The 12862-nt window shown below is 43.9% G+C and overlaps 1 protein-coding gene across 1 annotated transcript in view; it reads left to right on the top strand.

The window, feature by feature from the left end:
* Window positions 1–12219: 12219 nt before the first annotated feature.
* LOC119737706 (ATP-binding cassette sub-family C member 8-like) overlaps window positions 12220–12862 on the top strand; it is a 32636-nt gene continuing 31993 nt past the window's right edge. The window contains exon 1 of the mRNA XM_038212251.1: window positions 12220–12333. The gene's annotated coding sequence lies outside the window, so the exon portion shown is untranslated. The remainder of the gene's footprint in view (window positions 12334–12862) is intronic.

Genomic DNA, 12862 nt, shown 5'->3' with positions numbered 1-12862 from the left:
GAACAAGAGAAAAGTGAGGAGCCAGCTCGTGAAATGGGAGGCGCAGGAGCCTCTAATAGGGAGACACCATGGCCTCTCAAACGAGATCAAAAAATAATCGGTGAGAAGCAGTTACAAGAGAGGCTGACTAAGAGCTCAGGTCGCCCAAGGATTGTCCCAGACCGCTTCGGAGGTAAACAACCGTGGATAGACTACAAGGAACATTTCGAGTCATGTAAAATAGCCTATAGATGGGATGACGAAGAGGCGGCGGTGTTTCTGTCGGCGAGCCTCCAGGGTCCGGCACTAAAGATACTTCTTCACCATGGAGACGGAGAGAAGAAGAGGCATTCATACAGAGAACTTCTCAAGCTTTTGGATGGGCGTTTTGGACCTAGAGAGCGCGCAGAAAATTTCCTCCTGGAGTTAAGGAATAGGAGGCAGAAGCCGAAGGAAACCATACAGGAGATTGGCCAGGCGGTACGTGAATTGGCGTCATTTTCGTACCCGGAGTTTACGGAAACCGCAAGGGACCGCCTCGCAAGAGGACACTTCTCTGATGCGATAGCTAGTCAGTCTATTCGAGAGGGGGCATTCCGGGCCAACCCTTCTACACCTGATGAGGCGATACGGGCAGCCTTAGCAACTGAAAACTTCGAGAAGATTGAGGCTCAAAGGAACGGGCCCAAGTTTATCAAAAAGTTAAGGCAAGAAAACCCAGGAGTTGCAGACCTTGAGAAAGATGGAAAGATTATCAGCGATGATACAGAGAAGGCGAACATCTTGAAATGAGTGTGTGTTTCAGAGTGTGTGAAATGAGTGTGTCTTTCAGAGTGTGTTTACCAAGGAGCCTCCTGGGGAATTGCCCCAACTTGGTGCTAGCCCGTACGAACAGATTGGTCAGCTCATCATCACCAAAGAGGGAGTTGAAAAGCTCTTCAGCCAGCTTAAGCCTAACAAAGCACCAGGTCCAGATGGAATTCCACCTTGGTTCCTGAAACTTGGCGCTAGGCAGCTAGCCTCACCACTACAGGACCTGTTCCAAAGTTCAATCAACACAGGTGAAGTACCACAAGATTGGAAGGAAGCAAAATTTAATATTGCATCAATATTCAAAAAGGGGAGCCGTACTTGTACAGCAAACTACCGTCCTGTTTCACTCACTTCAGTGGTTTGCAAGGCTTTGGAGCACATTGTACACAGCCATGTGATGAAACATTTGGAGAACCAGCATATTTTAACCGTTTTTCAACATGGATTCCGGGCTAAAAAGTCAACAGAAACGCAACTCATCCTTACAATTCATGACATTAGCATATGGAACTCAACAAGAACAACTTGGTTGATGTCGCAGTGCTTGATTTTACCAAGGCCTTCGACAAAGTCCCGCACCGTCGTCTTATCTCCAAACTTCAATATTATATATTATATTAAGTGGGGAGATTTCAACATGGGTTCAGGATTTCCTGACAGAGCGTACCCAATAAGTCGTAAATAATGGGCATTCATCACTCCCAGCAGCCGTTACATGAGGGGTCCCAGGCACTGTCACTGGTCCACTTTTGTTTCAACGACCTGCCAAACAACATCACCTCCCAGACCAGGCTTTTTGCAGATGACTGCTTGCTTTACGCCCCAATTCCTGCCAACGGGGACACCAGCATTTTGCAGAATGACCTGAAACTCCTAGAAAACTGGCAAGACACTTGGTTAACGAACTTTAATCCAAGCAAATGCTGTACCATGACCATAGGCAAGAGAAACCCAACTCAGCATGAATACAAGTTTTGCAATCAAGTTTTGGACAGCGTCTCATCTCAAAAATACCTTGGTATTCACATATCTAATACCCTCAGCTGAAACATCCATGTTCAGGAGTCCATCAAGAAAGCTCAAAGAGTGCAGAATGTTATCCGCAGGAATTTGTGGAGCTGTAACAGTGAAGTGAAAGCAACTGCCTATTTGAGCTTAGTGAGACCACTCTTAGAATATGCTGCATCCGCATGGGACCCCTCAACAAAGCAGAAAATTAACTCACTTGAAAGAGTTCAACGTCAAGCAGCTAGATTTTGCACAGGAAACTACCAAAGGCATTGGCGGATCCAGGGGGGTGCTACGAGGGCGTGCGCCCCCCCCCCCCCCCCCCCCCCGTGGCAGTGACCAAAATTATGTAAAATAAGGCAATTTTTCACTCGAATGAGCCGTTGCGTCCCCCCGGCACGAACCTCTCTGGATCCGCCACCCACACTGTTGCGTAACTCTAAGTACATTTAGCACAAGATGTTTAATTTCCCGTGGTCAAACACCAACGGTACCTTAGCTTAATCGGTAAGCTCTGCGGCTGGTACTGTCCGTGAGTTCCAGGTTGGCGCCTTCGTACAGGTTCAGGGCATGTGGTCCACTCGGAGGATCAGGGCTTAGGGTGCCGCCCTGTTCCTCCCTTAGCTCTTTGCTTTTACATGGCGCCTGGCCCTCCGGGGTTACATGGATGGACAGGGAAGGAAGTGTGTATTGGTCGGGAACGCCGAGATCCCAGAAGAGAGCTAAGGGGTTGGCTGAGGCATTGTTATGGCTCAGACCGATCCCTGAATGCTTGGCTAGCACATAGCTTTTTGCTTTTTTTTTAATCCTCTATTTTTTTTTTAACTTGGCTTTAGTTGGATATTTACATCTGCCCGGCAGGTCTCCGGTAGTATTTAAAAAGGAATCAAAGGTATAAGTCGTGACTCTATGAATATTAAATAATTGATTATTATCAAAATTAAGTTTCGTTCGATCAATATGACTACGGTAACCGTTCATTTTACGTCAATTGGTAACTTTTGAAGAAGTTAAAAAGAATCCAAAACATTTCGCCCAAAATTTTGGCCACAGAAAAATGTTTTTTTTTAATGCTTGACATCGACATGAGCTGATTTTTTTGGTTCAATTAATTAGTTTGGATTTTCGAATTAAGAGCGGGATGCTCGGATCCTTATTCGTTTTGAATAGTGTGCGCAATTTCAGAACTGGAGCGCGCAATTTAAAACCAATTTTTCAAACTGTGTAAAGGCCTGCAAACTAGCTGGATATTTTTGTTCCTACTTTCCCGATATCTTTGGCGCTCGCAATTTTGGGGTTTTTTTCCAAACAAAGTGGGTGTTTTTTTTTGTGAGGGGGGGGGGGGGGGATATTTTGACGTTGGTGGCGCCACTTACACCCCTATTATAATACTCGAAAATGTGCCACATACATATTCGTCAATTCGTGGACCAAAAAAATGAACCCCCCCTAAAAAAAATATTAAAAATTAACAACCTCTACGATTGGGAGGGGTCAACCCCCCCCCCCTTGGGTGCGCCACTAATTTCATCCTACCAGTGGCATAGCGGTAGAGGGGTGTTTGCAGAGTGGCAAATTGCAAACTGCTAGTACAGATTTTAAGAGCGAGCCAGGCGTGGACGTGCGAAGAAAAATCGGGCCGGTGTGGCAGGTGATTCTGTCCCCCCTGGTAAATGTGTCCCCCCGGACACATTTACCGGGTCGTGATCCGGTAAATCTGTCCGGGGGGGGGGGGGGGGGACACTTTTACCTAGGTAAACCTGTCCCCCTCTAGGTAAATTTGTCCCCCTGCACGACGTTAAATGTGTCCCCCTGGTAAATGTGTCCCCGTGCAACGTCACAAGTCTAGCACCCAGACTGTATATTAGTGAAGTTATTAACTGTTTTTGCGCAGCGCCTTGCTAAATTCGGGAATGGTGCTTACGTCAAAGCACAACTCCCGTTTTGATGACGACTTTGCATGGTGGGCGTGCGCGCGAGTGTACTGCACCTACGGGCCGCGCCAGGGCCGCGGTCGGGGACGGGGACAACAGTGCACCAGCAGCAGCAGGCCTGCGGCGCGGTGACCCGTGTCGCGTATAATTTTGCTAATTCTCCTCATTGAAGTCCGCCACGACAGTCACACGCGTATCGGCGGCTGATGCGCGTGCGCGCTAGCGATAGGTTGAGTATTACTACGCGTGCCTATATTCTTGCAGAAACATAGATCGGTTGATTAACATCTAAAACGTTAATTGCATTTTGATAATTATTGATGAAGGGTGGAAAAATCTAAAAATGTATACCCTGTGCGCTGAATTCATTATAATAACATCAATATAACAACTTATGCGTGCAAAACCAGGGGGGACAGAATTAACTGGAGGGGACAGAATTACCTGGAGGGGGACAGAATTAACTGGACAGGGGGGGGGGGACACTTTTACCTAGGTAATTCTGTCCCCCCGGACACTTTTACCGGGGGACAGAATTACCGTCCACACCGGCTACATCGGCCGGTCGTAAAAAGCTTGTCTCGTCAGTCGGCAGGGATGAAGAGCGCCACCTACTGCCAAAGAGTGTCTATGAGTGTCCGCTTTCAACAGTGCCCCTAAAGGTGCAATGAATTGCCATAGACTCCAATGATCAATTTCCCCACTTTAGAAATTCAAGAAAATAATCACAATTTGCTCACTATAAGGTGTTCGAGACATGCATTAAAACTAAAGCTTAGTTTGATCGTCTTTCTATTTTTCCTCAATTTTTTGGTGGTAATCTGATTGTAAGTTGGGAGAAATTTCCATCCGAATATGATCACCCATCGCCATTTTGAAAAACGACGCCTACACTCCTCCAATGCACAATAGAGCGCTTTTAGAGCCCCAATTTCATGCGAATTGCACAGAAATACAAGCTCACGTTCCTGTGCACGGCTTCCATCCTCACTGTTTACGAACCCTCAAGTGCATGGCCCACAGTATGCTCAAGTACTGAAGAAATTCAGGGCATGCAAATCGTGATTTGGCCGGCGTATGCTACTTCGGACCCATTTTACTGCCTCAACCCTTTAAACAGCCGCAGCTAGAATTTTGTCTTTTAACCCTTGCATATTTTCCAATTTTGGCCAAAAAAAAATCAAATTTCTTCAAACTTGCTGGAAGGATGCCCATAGGACCCTAAAACACATTATAATTCGATTTCTGGACACATGTGCTTCTCAAAATGAAATTTGGACGAAAAGTTGGGGTGAAATCAGTCAAAAATTTGGATATTTTCTCTAAAAATCCATTATTTTTGTCCGAATCTGCAATAAATTGGGTGTTAAGGTTGATTGAAGCTCCTCTAACCTCTAGAGGAATTTCTGCATCGTTTGGAGAAAAGTCATTTTTTGGGCCAAATTTCACCAAAAAAGTAAGGCTAACCCCTTGCATTTTTTCAAATTTTGGCCAAAAAATCAAATTGCTTCAAACTTGCTGAAAAGATGCCTAAAGGATCCTAGAACACATTTCAATTCGATTTCTGGACAGATGTGCTTTTCAAAAATTAAATTTGGACGAAAATTTGGGGTGAAATCAGTCAGAAATGAGATTTGTTTTTCTCTAAAAATCCATGATTTTTGCCCAAATATGCAAAATATTGGGTGTTTGAAGGTTAATTGATGCTCCTCTTACCTCTAAAGGAATTTCTGCATCGTTTTGAGAAAAGTCATTTTTTAGCCAAATTTCATGAAAAAAGTAAGGCTATATAGCAACCTCGTCCCCAGTGCTTACTTTATTTCCAACCGCGTTTCCAATAGTAAACCCTGGATAGGAAACTTTCTTCCTGTATCCTGATTGGATACCGCAATTGGCTAGTAGTGGATTTTTATCGTGTACTTGGTGCTATATATTCACAACGTGCAGTACGTGTTTTCGCGATCATTCGTCCACGCCTTCTCGAAAATACTAATTTCCTTTCCAAGTTGCTCATGCAAAAATCTTGCACATGCAAATGATCCAATACCAGGGAGAGAGAGCAGGTAGTGGTGGGCGTGTACTGCTCGACACCCTGGGGACGAGGTTGGCTATATAGGTCATGATATGTTACCCAGAATGCAATCCCCACTTCCTTCACAAGATTCTGTGAATGGCATCAGCCCTTAATTCCCGGCCCAGCGCCCTAGCCCCTGTTTGCGGGGCGGGGTTACGAGCGAAGCGTTATTGTACGAAACATAAAATATGGACATCGTGAACAGGACCCCCTAGTGTAATGTGGTGTCCTGGTTAATGTTGTTTTCATCTACGTGTAAATGTTTTTTTTTTGGTTCTTTATAGAATTAAGGATGAGAAAACAAAATCCGTAAAAACAAATTATCGTTTTATTTCTAAAGACGTGATACTGTTGAAATAGTAGTGACGGAGTTGAACATCTGTATATCTGTCCAAATACAAATAGTAGAAGTCAGGCGCGGATCCAGAGGGGGACGAAACCCCCCTCCCCCCCCCCCCCCGAGAAAAAATGCAAGGGGTTAGCCTTATACTTTTTTTGTGAAATTTGGCCCCAAAAATGACTTTTCTCCAAACGATGCAGAAATTCCTTAAGAGGTTAGAGGAGCTTCAATCAACCTTCACACACCCAATATTTTGCAGATTCGGAAAAAAATAATGGATTTTTAGAGAAAATATCCAAATTTTTGACTGATTTCATCCTAAATTTTCGTCCAAATTTCATTTTGAAAAGCACATCTGTCCAGAAATCGAATTGAAATGTGTTCTAGGATCCTTTAGGCATCTTTCCAGCAAGTTTGAAGCAATTTGATTTTTTGGCCAAAATTGGGAAAAAATGCAAGGGTTAAAAGACAAAATTCCAGCTGCGGCTGTTTAAAAAGTTGAGGCAGTAAAATGGGTCTGAAGTAGCATACGCCGGCCAAATCACGATTTGCATGCCCTCAAATTCTTCAGTACTTGTGCCACTGGCCAGAGGTGGATGAAATTAGTGGCGCACCCATTGGGGGGGGGGGGGGGGGGTTGACCCCTCCCACTCGTAGAGGTTGTTAATTTTTAAAAAAAATGGGGGGGGGGGGTTCATTGAAAAGCACATCTGTCCAGAAATCGAATTGAAATGTGTTCTAGGATCCTTTAGGCATCTTTCCAGCAAGTTTGAAGCAATTTGATTTTTTGGCCAAAATTTGAAAAAATGCAAGAGGTTAGCCTTACTTTTTTGGTGAAATTTGGCCCAAAAAATGACTTTTCTCAAAACGATGCAGAAATTCCTTTAGAGGTTAGAGGAGCATCAATCAACCTTCACACACCCAATATTTTGCAGAATCGGACAAAAATAATGGATTTTTAGAGAAAATATCCAAATTGTTGACTGATTTCACCCCAAATTTTCGTCCAAATTTCATTTTTGAAAAGCACATCTGTCCAGAAATCGAATTGAAATGTGTTCTAGGATCCTTTAGGCATCTTTCCAGCAAGTTTGAAGCAATTTGATTTTTTGGCCAAAATTGGAAAAAATGCAAGGGTTAAAAGACAAAATTCTAGCAGTAAAGGGTTGAGGCAGTAAAATGGGTCCGAAGTAGCATACGCCGGCCAAATCACGATTTGCATGCCCTGAAATTCTTCAGTACTTGAGCATATTGTGGGCCATGCACTTGAGGGTTCGTAAACAGTGAGGATGGAAGCCGTGCACAGGAACGTGAGCTTGTATTTCTGTGCAATTCGCATGAAATTGGGGCTCTAAAAGCGCTCTATTTTGCACTGGAGTGTAGGCGCCGTTTTTCAAAATGGCGATGGGTGATCATATTCGGGTGGAAATTTCTCCCAACTTACAATCAGATTACCACCAAAAAAATGGAGGAAAAATAGAAAGACGATCAAACTAAGCTTTAGTTTTAATGCATGTCTCGAACACCTTATAGTGAGCAAATTGTGATTATTTTCTTGAATTTCTAAAGTGGGGAAATTGATCATTGGAGTCTATGGCAATTCATTGCACCTATAGGGGCACTGTTGAAAGCGGACACTCGTACTCATAGACACTCTTTGGCAGTAGGTGGCGCTCTTCATCCCTGCCGACTGACGAGACAAGCTTTTTACGACTGGCCAATGTAGCCGGCCCGATTTTTCTTCGCACGTCCACGCCTGGCTCGCTCTTAAAATCTGTAGCTAGCAGTTTGCAATTTGCCACTCTGCAAACACCCCTCTACTGCTGTGCCACTGGCCAGAGGTGGATGAAATTAGTGGCGCACCCAAGGGGGGGGGGGGGGTTGACCCCTCCCACTCGTAGAGGTTGTTAATTTTTAATATATTTTTTGGAGGGGGGGGGGGGTTTCATTTATTTGGTCCACGAATTGACCGATATGTATGTGGCACATTTTCGCGTATTATAATAGGGGTGTAAGTGGCGCCACCAACGTCAAAATATTCCCCCTCCCACAAAAAAAAACACCCACTTTGTATGAACAAAACCCCCAAAATTTAGCACCCCCCCCCCCCCAAGGTAAATCCTGGGTGCGCTACTGGGTAAAATAGGCGCCAAAGATATCGGGAAAGTAGGAACAAAAATATCCAGCTAGTTTGCAGGCCTTTACACAGTTTGAAAAGTTGGTTTTAAATTGCGCGCTCCAGTTCTGAAATTGCGCACACTATAGCTATTAAAACGAATAAGGATCTTAGCATCCCGCTCTTAATTCGAAAATCCAAACTAATTAATTGAACAAAAAAATCAGCTCATGTCGATGTCAAGCATTAAAAAAAACATTTTTCTGAGGCCAAATTATTTTGGGCGAATTTTTTTGGATTCTTTTTAACTTCTACAAAATTTACCAATTGACGTAAAATGAACGGTTACCGTAGTCATATTGATCGAACGAAACTTAATTTTGATAATAATCAATTATTTAATATTCATAGATTCACGACGTATACCAAGATGTTCTTGTTGAGTTCCATATGCTAATGTCATGAATTGTAAGGATGAGTTGCGTTTCTGTTGACTTTTTAACCCGGAATCCATGTTGAAAAACGGTTAAAATATGCTGGTTCTACAAAATTGTTTCATCACATGGCTGTGTACAATGTGCTCCAAAGCCTTGCAAACCACTGAAGTGAGTGAAACAGGACGGTAATTTGCTGCACAAGTACGGCTCCCTTTTTTTAATATTGATGCAATATTTGCTTCCTTCCAATCTTAATTGTGATACTTCACCTGTGTTGATTGAACTTTGGAACAGGTCCTGTAGTGGTGAGGCTAGCTGCTTAGCGCCAAGTTTCAGGAACCAAGGTGGAATTCCATCTGGACCTGGTGCTTTGTTAGGCTTAAGCTGGCTGAGGAGCTTTTCAACTCCCTCTTTGGTGATGATGAGCTGACCAATCTGTTCGTACGGGCTAGCACCAAGTTGGGGCAATTCCCCAAGAGGCTCCTTGGTAAACACACTCTGAAACTGTTCATTTCAAGATGTTCGCCTTCTCTGTATCATCGCTGATAATCTTTCCATCTTTCACAAGGTCTGCAACTCCTGGGTTTTCTTGCCTTAACTTTTTGATAAATGTCCAGAATTTTTTAGGCTCCTCCTTGATGGCAGATCCCAAGGTTTCTCTGATGTACTTTAGTGTAGAGCGAGGTTTTTTTTATGAGTTTGTGTGTATTTCTCCTGCATTCACGGAAAACTTCCCAATCAGAAGCCTTTCCTGATTTGATGGCCTTATTGTATAGACGTTGCTTCTTTTTAACAGCCCGTCTCAGTGTCCTATCAAACCAGGGCAAGTTGAAGCGCGCGGCTAGATGTCATCTTGTGAGGAACACATTTTTCCATGGTTTGGACAATTGCTGTCCGTTGATGCAGTTCCATTTTTCTGTGAGTCTTCCCTTTGCTGGTCTTGAAGTATTCGTCTGTAAAATCCTCCAAGGCTTGTGTGACACCATCAGTGTCAGCTTTGTTGCGCAAGAAGATTTTTCGCTTCACTTGTCGTTTTCTACTCGGGGCAATCCTTAAATCCAGTGTCACCGAGGCTGTGGTCAGAAATACCCTCAACAACCGTGATCTTGTCCACCATGTCAGGATTGTTGGTGAAAACCAAGTCTAAGATGTTCTCGGTGATTCCCTGTTTTCTTGTGGGTTGCTTGACACGTTGCGTAAGCCCATGTTCTTCAACTAGGGTGACCAGTTGTTCTGCAGCTTTAGAGCTGTACCCACTTCTGGTTGACACACTGTTGTCTTATATTTTACATGGTGCAACTTGTGTGCGTGCAGATCATATATTTCGTCATCTGTTACATCATAGTCTTTCCCAATTTGAATTTTTGGGGGACTATTTCTTATAAAAAGGCCATGAAGGAATTACATTACATCAGAAACTTCCATTTCTGTGATATGCAAGTCACCACTTCGCTGGGTAACTGATTAATAAAGAGTTTGGCGGAAAGTGTTTAGTTGTGACGTCATACCATAACACCAAATGCTTAATCACTTGTGTGCAGTGTGACCGGGCGGAGCTTATGAGCAGCTCCGTGGGCTGCTGCGCGTACATGATTTAGGGAACAACTTCGTCTCGGTCCATTAACAGCGGTCACCCCCAAACCCGGTCATTATCATGCAGTGAAGACCGGCTCCTCACACTGTTATTCTCATTAATAAATACCTTTTTAACGAAATAAACAGTTAAAATGCTCCAATTTTGTGACTTTCTTTCGGCGATATTTCCAGATTTTTTTTGTGTTCACGGCTATAGTCCATCATTTGCAGCTATCCGAAAAGTAGCTGGCGTAATTATTGTTGAAAAACATACTTGGTTGAAAGATAGTAAGGGGACTAAACTCCCTGTGAAATTATTCTTTCTGGCAAGCTGTCATTTTGAAGTAATCAACGAAAGAAGGCCTTTCCAACGGTGCTTCTTAAGGCCAAAAAAAAGTCTCCGGTTTCTGCCTGCGCGCGCGTCGCCGTAGCCATGCGCGTCGGCAAAATGAAAAAGTGTTTTTTTTCAATAGACCGCTTGCAGATGCGTTCGATAATCGACGCGCGAAGGCGCGCGACGCCATGTTGTGGGACAGGCGTATATCTATCCATGCACATTTTGTCCCATAACATGGCGTCGTGCACCTTGGCGCGTCAATTATCGATCGCGTCTGCAAGCGGTCTATACAAGATGATGTCTCAAAACCGCCAAACTCACTGGTTCAAGTTGACTGGAATCCTGCTGCTGCACAATTTTAACGTGTTTTTAGATGGGGTTATGATCGAGAATAAGCTTTATGTGGCCTCTCTGGACTCCCATATATTTGCACGAAGTTTAGTCGGGCACCATTTGCAGTCATCAGCCGACATTTGAACCCCCCCCCCCAAACAAAGAAAACAGGTAAAAAAAAAAAAAAAAGCCGCGTCGCCGCACCACTTTTGGGGCAAGCTTCATACCAGAAACCGGAGACTTTTTTTTTTGGCCTAAGACGCACCGTAGGAAAATTTAAATTAGTAGTTCGTTTTGTATTCGGCGAAGCGCGCGCCCTCATTGGCACGACGCACACGCGCGCGCGGCTGCTATAATTCGTCGGATCGCGCTGCGCAACATCGCCCTGCTGCAATCGGCTCAGCGAGAACGTGTCTCGGACGCTGAATTCAGGCGCAATTCAAAACATGATTCAGCAACTTTTGATTTGAAATTGAGATCCTAGAATGCTGTTTTTCTCGGAATATACAGCTGAAGCTGAGCTGAAACTTCATTAGGTTAGTTGTTCAGTACCCTTCTTTAGATTTTGAGCACTTTTGTTGCTTGAAACGAACAAAATGCACAAATTACAAATGATGGACTATATAGCTTTAACGTTCATGAGCCATATTTTAACTTATGCTTGGTACATGTTTTCAATAAGCGTTGTTATATACACCACAGCCGGGCCGGGTATGGGGAGCGCGCTCTGTTTTCGGGTTTCGTTTTGGCTTTGGTCTAACGGCTTGTTTGGAAGGCTTTGATTGTTAGGTGAGACACTAGCTGGTTGTGTGTCTAGGTTCGGGGCTCAGCTGTTTAGGTGTTGAGTGCCGGGTGTCTGGAGATAGCGGGTTAGGCACTGATCTCTATATAAAGACTGGATAGCTAATACAGAGCCGCACAATGTACGAATTTGACGCCATATTGGTGAGACCGGCTGGTGATCTACAAAGGACAAGATGCCGTTTTTATAGACGGCATGATTTCTTTTGTAACGTCGCGGTTCACTTGACTTATATTTTGACCACCACCACTGACCAAGGTTAACTACAATTTTTCTAACGTCGTGGTTACTAAAATGCCGCAAATATAACTTTTTCGGCGTTTTGAAATAATAATCACTACGGAAATGTGTCCCTTTTAGAACATCATAATATGTGTACGTGACCAAAATGCGCGTCAACTGTTGATACAACGCGCGCGTATTTACGCGTAGAACGTTCGTATTATACGCGGCCATCTTTGTGAGACCGGGGCGAATTGGTCAATATGCAAAGTCTACTGTGTGAATGTTGTATGCATATCCGCTATCCAGTCTTTATATAGAGATCAGTGGGGTTAGGGCGTAGCTGCGACAGTGGACAGAGAAGTAGGTGAATTACTTGTACTCTGCTTATGTGTATGTAATTGCTTAAGCGATTTGTGTACAAAGTCTGTGTAGCTAGCTGTACTGGGTACGTGTACGGCCGCGGCGTAGCGGGTACCCTGCTATAGACTGTATGCTAAGCGGCTGTTGTGTGCTGTGACGTTGTGTACGTGTTATTGCAAACTTAGCTATTCATTAGTACTGGCGCGCGCGCTGTACATAGTTGCTCATTGCTGCCATTGTTGTCGGGTGCTTAATGCTGTGTGCGCTGTTGCATAGGCGCGCGCGAGCAGCGGGCTATCTCCAGTTACTAAAGACCCTGTTAATAAAACAACCCACCGAATCACATCCTAACTAATGTACTTGATTATTGTTGAATAAATAATGATTTTTTATCGTTGTTTGAGATTAGGAGTCAGACTTATCCTAACACTAACACTAGTAACAGACTTAGGTTGGCCCGGGGGATTTCCGCCACAAGAGTTTAAGACATTATCTGGAGTCAACTTTATGTGGAGTTTTATTTAATTTT

The sequence above is a fragment of the Patiria miniata genome, unplaced genomic scaffold, assembly GCF_015706575.1.
Source record: "Patiria miniata isolate m_02_andy unplaced genomic scaffold, ASM1570657v1 HiC_scaffold_3, whole genome shotgun sequence".
Lineage (NCBI taxonomy): Eukaryota > Metazoa > Echinodermata > Asteroidea > Valvatida > Asterinidae > Patiria > Patiria miniata.
Note: the sequence above shows the minus strand (reverse complement) of the source record. Positions and strands in the feature narration are given on the sequence as shown.